The sequence below is a fragment of the Octopus bimaculoides genome, unplaced genomic scaffold (genome assembly GCF_046866305.1).
Source record: "Octopus bimaculoides isolate indiv1 unplaced genomic scaffold, ASM4686630v1 contig81, whole genome shotgun sequence".
Lineage (NCBI taxonomy): Eukaryota > Metazoa > Mollusca > Cephalopoda > Octopoda > Octopodidae > Octopus > Octopus bimaculoides.
The window spans coordinates 153,157-164,330 of record NW_028315331.1 but is presented as its reverse complement, the minus strand read 5'-3'; positions in this window follow the sequence as shown (position 1 = coordinate 164,330).

Below are 11,174 nucleotides of genomic sequence, written 5' to 3'. Positions count from 1 at the left end.
GAGCAGGATCGTTGCCAGTGCCCCTGGACTGGCTCTTGTGCGGGTGACACATGAGGTTTTTTCGAGCGAGATCGTTGCCGGTGCCCCTGGACTGGCTCATGTGCGGGTGACACATGAAATCTTTCGAGCGGGATCGTTGCCAGTGCCCCTGGACTGGCTCATGTGCGGGCGAAACATGAAATCTTTCGAGCGGGATCGTTGCCAGTGCCCCTGGATTGACTCATGTGCGGGCGACACATGATATCTTTCGAGCGAGATTGTTGCCAGTGCCCCTGGACTGGCTCATGTGCGGGCGACACATGAAATCTTTCAAGCGGGATCGTTGCCAGTGCCCCTGGACTGGCTCATGTGTGGGCAACACATGAAATGTTTTGAGCGGGTTCGTTGCCAGTGCCCCTGGACTGGCTCATGTGCGGTCGACGCCCCTCGGCCGGCTGTTGTGCGGGTGACACATGAGGTTTTTCGAGCGGGATCGTTGCCGGTGCCCCTGGACTGGCTCATGTGCGGGCGACACATGAAATCTTTCGAGCGAGATCGTTGCCAGTGCCCCTGGATTGGCTCTTGTGCGGGTGACACATGAAATGTTTTGAGCGGGATCGTTGCCAGTGCCCCTGGACTGGCTCATGTGTGGGCGACACATGAAATCTTTACGAGCGAGATCGTTACCGGTGCCCCTGGGCCGGCTCTTGTGTGGGTGACACATGAGGTTTTTCGAGCGAGATCGTTGCCGGTGCCCCTGGACTGGCCCATGTGCGGGCGACACATGAAATCTTTCGAGCGAGATCGTTGCCAGTGTCCCTGGACTGGCTCTTGTGCGGGTGACACATGAAATGTTTTGAGCGGGACGGGATCATTGCCAGTGTCCTGGACTGGCTCATGTGCGGGCGACACATGAAATCTTCCGAGCGGGATCGTTGCCGGTGCCCCTGGGCTGGCTCTTGTGCGGGTGACACATGAGGTTTTTCGAGCGAGATTGTTGCCAGTGCCCCTGGACTGGTTCTTGTGCTGGTGACACATGAAATTTCTTCGAGCGAGATCATTGCCGTTGCCCCTGAACTGGCTCTTGTGTGAGGTTGTTGTAGGATTTTCGAGCGAGATCGTTGCTGGTGCCCCTGGACTGGCTCTTGTGCGGGTGACACATGAGGTTTGTCGAGCGAGATGAGCGTGGCCGTTGCCAGTACCACCTGACTGGACTTCGTGCGGGTGACATGTAAAAGCACCCACTACACTCTCTGAGTGGCTGGCGTTAGGAAGGGCATCCAGCTGTAGAAACACTGCCAAATCAGATTGGAGCCTGGTGTAGCCATCTGGTTTCACCAGTCCTCAGTCAAATCATCCAACCCATGCTAGCATGGAAAGCGGACGTTAAATGACGACGACGACGACGATGTGTGTGTATATATATATGTGTGTATATATATATGTGTGTATATATATATGTATCTGTGTATATATATATGTATATATATATATATATGTGTGTGTGTATGTATATATATATATATATATATATATATATATATATATATATATATATATTTATATATATATATATATATATACATACATATATATATATACATACAAATATATATATATATATATCTGTAAATAATATGCGACAATTATTCGGTAGTCATGATAAAACTCTGAGTTTTGGATGTCGGGGTGGAAACCCACGCCGCCATCTCTTCAGTTATCTGGCCATTGAAGAATGCTATGAAGATGACCGTTAAACAAAGGGAAATTACTGTGTGACCGTTATTAAGACAAACGAGCTATTAGAATGACCGCTAAGTGAGGGGAGGGAGTAAGAATGTTGATAGTATTTGCGTAAGCGCACCAGTCCATACATACACATGCATGCTCGCACACCCACGTACATGTGCCTATATGTATATCCTCATCCACCCTCACTTGAAACACACACATGCTCACCCACACATTTGCCCCCAAAAATTATATCCCCGCATACACGCTCAAACACACACATACACGCGTGCAACATGCTCACACACATACACACGCACGCAAAAAAGGTTCATATACGCACATCTCTATATGCACATGCACAAGAAAAAGCAGGGATAAAGGCAAAATTCTTTATTACTGAACTGGTGGTAGGTGTATAGGTTATTCCCTTGCTAAAACCACTCTTTTAGAGCCTTATTATATACTGGAGCAATGCTAGTGTTGCCCCAGTATATAATAAGGCTCTAAAAGATAGTGGTTTTAGCGAGGAAATAACCTATACACCTACCATCAGTCCAGTAATAAAGAAAAGAAAATATAGAAATAGGAAAACTATCTGGTTCACACCCCACTACTCAACTGAAGTGACCTTTAATATAGGCAAGTATTTCTTAGTACTGATAGATAGACATTTTCCAGTCAACCATAGTTACAGAAAGCTCTTCAATAGACATAACTTAAAAATCAGTTTCAGCTCAACTACTAATTTAAAAAATATAATCGCACACAACATGCAAAAACTACAATATGAAACCAGCTGTTCATGCAGGGATAAAAATTTGTGCCTGCTAAATGGAGCTTGCATGTCCGAAACCATAATTTATGAAGCCACCGTGGACTCTATATCCACTAAGGACAAAGTTTCGACGAAGAAATACGTGGGCCTTACAGGGGGTAATTTCAAGGCCAGGTTCAATAATCACACCTTGAGCTTCAGACACTGGGATAAAAGGAAAACAAACAAATTATCCAGTCATATATGGTCCTTAAAAGACAAAGGTGTCAGTTACAACATCCATTGAAAGATCTTAACCAAGTGTAAGCACTACACCAGCAGCAGTGGAAAGTGCAGTCTTTGTGATATGGAAAGATGGCTCATCTGGGAAGGCAACTTAGACCCTGCCACCTGTCTAAATTCAAGAATTGAACTTTTCAGATCATGTCCACATGTGGCTAAATATTTGTTACCTTTTTGTTCCCCCTGAGATTACTGATAGGACTTGCTTTCTATATTGTATCTATGTACAAGCCTTTTATCTCTCTATACTTTTTACTTATATTTGTTATATATTTGTTATATATTTTTTATATTTTTTCACATATTTATAGAGATATTGTTTTATAGGTTTATTGCTCATATATTTTTTACACATATTTTTCTGTTTCTACCTTCCATTCTTGCTTTTTAAGGACCATATAGACATGTACATGGAACCTTTAGAGCGCACTTGTGGATGTGTGCGTGTGTGCGGATACATGTGCATATAGACATGTATGTGCGTGCAGGTGAGAATGTGCGCATATAGACGTATTTCACCCTTATGGCTTTTTTACACTTTTTTACACTTTTTCTGTATTTTGCCTTTAGCCCTGTCTTTTCTTGTGCATGTGCGTATATAGACGTGTGTATATGAACCTTTTTTGCATGCGAGCGTGTTGCACGCGTGTATATGCGTGTGCGAGTGTGTTGCCTGTCATGTATATGTGTGTGTGAGCATGTATGCGGGTATATATATAATTTATTTTGGCGACGAATGTGTGTGTGGGCATGTGTGTTTCAAGTGAGGGTGGCTAGATAATTGAAGAGATGTCTGCGTGGGTTTCCGCCCCGACATCTGAGACTCGGAGTTTTATCGTGGCTACCAAATAATTGCTACATATTATTTACAGAAAAATTCCTCTATTTACATAATATCGAGGTCTCTTTCTTTCGTTTGTTGTCTTACCTTTTCTATCAATATATATATATATATATATATATATATATATATATATTTAAGAATTTAAGGAATGGAGAAAACGCATGTTATAATTGCATACTTTATTCCTACATATGTTTCAAAGGATTACAACCTGTGTGATCCATAGGGATCTTTGATATTAAAATTGTAAGAATTTTTATTCATTAAGATAGAAGAAATACACATAATTTATATATATATATATATATATATATATATATATATATATATATATGTCAGTGTGCATGTACGACAGTGTAAACATCTTGAGAGAAAAGTTGGGCATAAGAGGTATCAGATTTGGTGTGCAAGAGAGATGATTACATTGGTATGGTCATGTGATGCATCTGGATGAGGACAGCTGTGTAATGAAATGCTGATCTCTAACTGGAGGGAACTTGTGGTAGAGGTAGACCCAGGAAGCATTATTTTTTAACATTAGGCCTCACAGAGGCAATGTGGCTGGTACTGGTGTCATGTAATTAGCACCCATACCGGTGGCACATAAAAAGCACCCTTCATATATTGGGCCTCGTGGAAGCACTGACAAATGATTTGGCACAATGCTGTGCTTGAATAGAAGACCCATTAAGCTTAGTGAAATTGTACTTGTGGCAGATATTGGTGCCACACAGCTATAACCCATGCCAGTGGCACATAAAAGCACCCATTACACTCTCAAAGTGGTTGGCATTAGAAAGGGTATCCAGCCATAGAAACCATGGCAAATCAGACGGGTGTCTGGTGCAGCCCCTCAGCTTGCCAGCCCTGGCCAAATAATCCAACCCATGCCAGCATGGACAACAGACATTAGATGATGATGTATATATAATTATTTATGAAAGTATATATGTATGTATGCATGTATGTGTGTATATGTCTCAAACTTACTGAAAGTGTACTCATAAAGACTCGGGTCTTTCTCAGTTCTAACTTTTAGTTTTGAGTTAGTTGTATCTATGACATCCTTATTTCTGGTTATGACTTCCTTGGTTTTAGCTATGCCCCTCTTTGTTCTAGCTATGATGTTCCTTAGTTCTGACTATAACTCTCTTAGTTCTGATTACAGCTTCCTTTGTTCTATCTATAACTTCCTTTGTTCTGGCTATGACTTACTTTGTTTTTGGTATGACTTCCTTACTTCTGGCTATGTTCTTAGTTCTTCTAGCTATGATTTCCTTACTTCTGGCTATGGCAGATGTGAAGATGAAAGATAAATCTCTCTTTGGATGGAGCTGACTAAAAGACTGTAATGCCTCAAAACACTAATAGGGCTAATTAGTTACCAAAATATAAATTTCTTGGGCAGTAGTGTCCCTCCTTAGATATTTAGATACAATGTAAACATCATATTATTTGTACTTAATTGAATTAAAAGTTGTGATGTCCAAGCATTCCTCGAGGCATTATGACAAGGTGCGGAAAAATTCTTTGCTTTAAGGGTGTCATGAAAGGCCTGGTTGAAGGCCCATCCTTCCAAGTTCTTTAACAAAGCTTACAAAATCTGAAGGATGATTGCAATGAGTGTGTGAATCTGAGAGGGGAATATGTTGAATAAAATCATAATTAACTGATCCTCTTGTATTTTCTTTTACCAAAAGCTAGGAACTTTTCAGCATCCCCTTGTAGTTAATATCAGTGAAGTTACAGGACATAAAGAGACACAATCTAAACAATGCTGGTTTTAAGAGTAGTTTTATTCATTTAAATGTACATATATGTGCGTGCGCACACACACACACACACATGCACAGAAGTTTGTGAAGACAGGAGGTGTAGGAGATAGGAAAACATGTGAGTGAGGTAAGGAAAAGAGGCTGTATGTATCCAGGCGATAACAGAGGAATTCAAGATAGGATGCCCCTGGGAGCTCCTCTATGCTGATGACCTTGCACTAATTGCTGAATCACTATCAGAACTAGAGGATAAGTTTCAGGTGTGGAAGCAGGGACTAGAATTGAAGGGCCTTAGGGTCAACTTAGCTAAACCAAAGTTCTAATAAGTAGGAAGGTAGACAAAACACAGACCCCCTTCATGTAGATGGCCCTGCTCGATCTGTAGAAAAGGTGTAGGTAGAAACTCTATAAGCTGTACCCAGTGTAAGCTATGACACAAGAGGTGCAGCAATATCAAAGGCAGGCTAACTAGGAAGATAGTTTTTGTATGTGGCAGATGTTCAGATGCAATAAACACTGAAAATAGGAAGAAAACAACTTCTGTCTCATTCCAGGGAGGAAAAACTAGAGGTAGTTGATAGCTTCTGCTATCTGGGTGACCAAGTTAGTAGTGGGGGTGGGTGCGCTGAAAGTGTAGCTGCTAGAATAAGAATAGCCTGGGCAAAGTTCAGAGAGCTCTTACCTCTGCTGGCGACAAAGGGCCTCTCTCTCAGAGTAAAAGGCAGACTGTATGACGCATGTGTACGAACAGCCATGCTACATGGCAGTGAAACATGGGCCTTGACTGCTGAGGACATGCATAAGCTCGCAAGGAATGAAGCCAGTATTCTCCGATGGATGAGTAATGTCAGTGTGCATACCCGACAAAGTGTACGTATCTTGAGAGAAAAGTTGAACCTAAGAAGCATCAGTTGTGGTGTGCAAGAGAGACGATTGTGCTGGTATGGACATGTGACAAGAATGGATGAGGATAGCTGTGTGAAAAAGTGCCACACCCTAGCGGTTGAGGGAACCCGTGGAAGAGGCAGGCCCAGGAAGACCTGGGATGAGGTGGTGAAGCACAACCTCCGAACTTTAGGCCTCACCGAGGCAATGACTTCTGACCGAGACCTTTGGAAATATGCTGTGCGTGAGAAGACCCGGCAAGCCAAGTGAGACCAAAATCCAAGGCCTCTGCCAGGGATGTAGCCAGCCCACTTATGCGTAACAATCCTTCTTTGGACACTAAACTCCACTTGTGAAGACCTGTTGAGGCAAGTGAAATCGAAATCGAACTAAATTTGTAGACTGGTACCCATGCCAACGTCTTCATTGAACACTAAACTCGGCTTGCAAAGACCTTTGGGGCAAGCGAAAGCGAAATCGTGATGGCACCAGTACCAGTAAATCACTAAGAGCACCGTCCGAGCGTGATCGTTGCCAGAGCACCAGCTGTCTGGCTTTCGTGCCGGTGGCACGTAAATAGCACCATTTGAGCGTGACCGTTACCAACGTGGCCTTCCTGGCACTTGTGCTAGCAGCACATAAAAAGACATTCGAGCGAGTTCGTTGCCAGTACCACTGGACTGGCTCCCGTGCAGGTGGCACGTAAAATACACCATTTCGAGCGTGGCCGTTACCAGTACCTCCTGACTGGCTTTCGTGCCGGTGGCACGTAAAAGCACGCACTACACTCTCTAAGTGGTTGCCGTTAAGAAGGGCACCCAGCTGTAGAAACTCTGCCAAATCAGATTGGAGCCTGGTGTAGCCATCTGGTTCACCAGTCCTCAGTCAAATCGTCCAACCCATGCTAGCATAGAAAGCGGACGTTAAACGATGATGATGATATATATATATATATATATATATATATATATATATATATATATATATATATATATACTCTCCTCACAGTTTTTTCTCTTTCTTTCCCCATTTCTTACCTGTTCAACTGTCTCTTGCTCCCTCCTCTCTTTCTCCATCTTCCCTTCTATCCACCCATCCATCATCTTAAGTTTTTCCACACAGTTTCGTCTCCCATACCCCCACCCATGTGCCTCCTGTTTCCACAGACCTACGTTTCAGCAAATATATAACTACACACTATCACAAATATCAGCAACATAAATACACACACCTATACATATACACACACACATGCATGCATATACACACTCACACACATCTGCACTAACACAAAGTTTCATTGTTTAGCCCATTTAGATGCCAAAATATATTTTAAAACAACAAAAACATTAATACAACTAACAACAGATACATACACACCCACATACTTGCTCCCTCTACATATACACATACATATATATAAAGATGTCTACACAAAGTTTTATTGTCTGGCCCATTTCAGTACCACTACCATGGCAATAAAACAAAATCAAATCCCCACAGCAAAGAAAAATGCTTCAGTGTAGCTGCTTAACCATTTGGAAATCGTAGCCAAATCCTACTGTCTTAAAAAGAGAAGGGCACATTAGATAATGTCGCCCAACATGCACTATGCCTAGGCATGGTCACAACTGAGAGATGTTGGTTGTATGTCTGTCAGATAAGTGCTGACTTGAGGTTAAACAACAACAATCACACATTCTATCTCTCATTAAAATCTTCAGTTCTGTCAGTGTTGAAGACCAAGTTGAGAGATGAAGAAGGATAAGTGAAAGAGGCTGCAATGAGGGAGAGAGAGTGAGAGATTAGGGTGTGTAAGTTTAAAAGTAAAACATCAGGACTTTCGTCTGGGAAATAGGAAATGCATCATACCTTGTTGTGCCTTCTGTATATGCTTGTGTGCTACTCACACAAACATATATACATGTGTGTGTGTGTGTGTATATATATATATATATATGGCTGTGGAGAGGGGTCTAATGGCAACATAATGCTCACATGTGCTTCACTATCATGTGGGTCTTCAAAATTTATGTTTGTGGAATACCCTGTAACTTAAACAATAATTCAGTAAATCCGTACTGCAGATGATCGAACAGCTGGGCTGATTGTTAAAAGAACCCATCACATACATCTCTCTCTCGCTCTCTCACTCTCACTCTCACAAATCATTCAGATTAGTGGTTAAAACTAAGTTAAAAGGGTATTTCATTGCTGCCTGATAGCCCACAGATCCAAAGGCATCCAATGATTTATCAGTACATTTTATACAACATAATTATTCAGTTCTTTATTTAAGAGATGAGGAATTATGTACATTATTTACATTTGACAGATATTTGTCCTCATCTTGTTTGTTGTTAACACAACATTTCGGCTGATATACCCTCCAGCCTTCATCAGGTGTCATGGGGAAATTTTAAACCTGGGTTCTCATTCCTAAGGTATTTTAGATGTTATTATTATTATTCAGGTCACTACTTGGAATCGAACTTGGAATCTTGGGGTTAGTAGCCTGCGCTCTTAACCACTACACCATATGGCATAGTGGTTAAGAGCGCGGGTTACTAATCCCAATATTCTGAGTTCGATTCCAGGCAGTGACCTGAATAATAATAATAACAACAACAATATCCAAAAATACCTTAGGAATGAGAACACAGGTTAGAAATTTCCCCAAGACACCTGATGAAGGCTGGAGGGTATATCAGCCGAAACGTGTTAACAACAAACAAGATGACAAATATCCATCAAATGTAAATAATGCACATAATTGTTATCATTAAACATTTCATGTGCTTCCATAATCCCATCATTGCATATTGCCTAGTAAACTTCAAATTGAGTATTACCTGATGACATGGCAATGTTGTGTAATCACATTACATAATCTTGTATAATCCCCACATGTTATCTCATGCCAAGTTGTATGATGCAACGAGTTAGAAATAATAAATTTTTGCTACTGAAGCATGTGTAATAATACCCAAATTAGTCATTTATTTCTTCTTTATCATTATATACATAAGGTCTTTATTGGGGATCATAAGTATTATTACATAATAATTCTTCGTTGTTTAAGTTTAGAAGAATATGTAATTCTATGAAACTTAGTAAATACATTTGGTAGTTAAAAGACAGGAATATTCTTTTCTACTCTAGGCACAAGGCCTGAAATTTTGGTGGTGGGGGAATCAATTAGATTGACCCAGTACACAACTGGTACTTACTTTATTGACCCTGAAAGGATGAAAGGCAAAGTCAACCTCAGTGGAATTTGAACTCAGAACGTAAAGACAGACGAAATACCCTAAGCATTTCGCCTGGTGTGCTAACGATTCTGCCAGCTCGCTGCCTTAAAAGACAGGAATATTAACTCTGATATAAAGTGGTCCATTATTAATTATGCACTATCATATTTTAAATGTGATCATTGCCTTGAGGAAATGTATTATATAATTACTTCTAAATTAGAATTATTAAACTGTAGAAATAATTTTACATTGAAATGTTCTTATAAATATAGAAAAACATTTAAATATTTCAAGAATAAACAACCCATTAATTACAGTTATTTTTCCTATAATCTAATATGCATAATTTTTATACAAGTCTGTTTAAGTATAATTAATTGATAGATAATTAATTGCTGTGACATAGAATTTGTTTATTTTTTATTCCTTCATTACCTATTGATATCATCAAAAGTTTAAACACTAAACTGGCTTTTCTTAGAATATTATATTTCTTCTTAACGTTCTTTTTGTATGCGTTCGTGTACTGGAGATATTTTCTTAGTTCACTTTGAATTTAACCCATTTTGGATTGTGTTGATATCATTGTGTTCACATCTATTTTTGGATATATTAATTTTACTGGTATTTTAGACCTTTTTTAGACACAATAGAGATGATCATCGGTAATATGTGGTGAAAAAGAATACAAGAGTTATGGAATGGAGTATGGGAAATCCGGGCTACATATGTTTCTTAATGAGTGGAACCTCAGATGTGGTAAAATCCAAGTGAGGTGTATACTTCTGGCTACACTTTAGGCCAAGGATAACTTAATTAGATTAAAGGCTACATTGTTGCAGGGGGGTACATGTTGACACAAAGATTCAATCAGAATATGTGAGGAGTATATAAATCATCATCATTTAACATCCATGTTCCATGCTCACATGGGTGAGATGGTACCACAAGAGCTGGCCAGGCCAAAGCCTGCACCAGACTTCTGTGACTGTTTTGGCAGGATTTTTAATGTTGGATGCCCTTTCTAACACCAACCACTCAACAGAGCAGACTTAGTGTTTTTTTTATGTGGCACAAGCACAGGCAAGGTGAGTAATGCTGTGCTTTTACAGAAAGTATAAACAACATCACAGAGAGGCTGTCTCCTTGGAATATGCCTTTGTGATATTGCATTCTATCGGTGATAATACAGTCACTCTTTGTGTTTAATTTCAAGATGGTGGCCCACAATGAAGTCAGGTCAGCTATGGCTTTGACTATTCTCACTGGAACTTTAGAAAGTTGTATGTATGTATGTATATATGCATATATCATCATCATCATCATCATCATCCAATGCCTGTTTTGGGCATCCTCCTTTTTCAAACCAACCTTTCCAATCTCCTCCACCTTTTCCTTGGTCTACCTCACTTTTGCTCTCCATTTACCTCAAACACAATCACCCTCCTCAGAACATGCTCTTCATCCCTCAACATATGCCCATACCACCTCACTCCATTCACCAATTCATCCAACCCCAGCATTCCCATCAAATCCTCAGTCCTCCTCTTATCAAATAGCTTCACCCTACACATTTCTCTCACCATTGCTCTCTCAGTCCTTCTCAAAATCACCATCTCTCTCTACTTCAGACACCATGTCTCTCT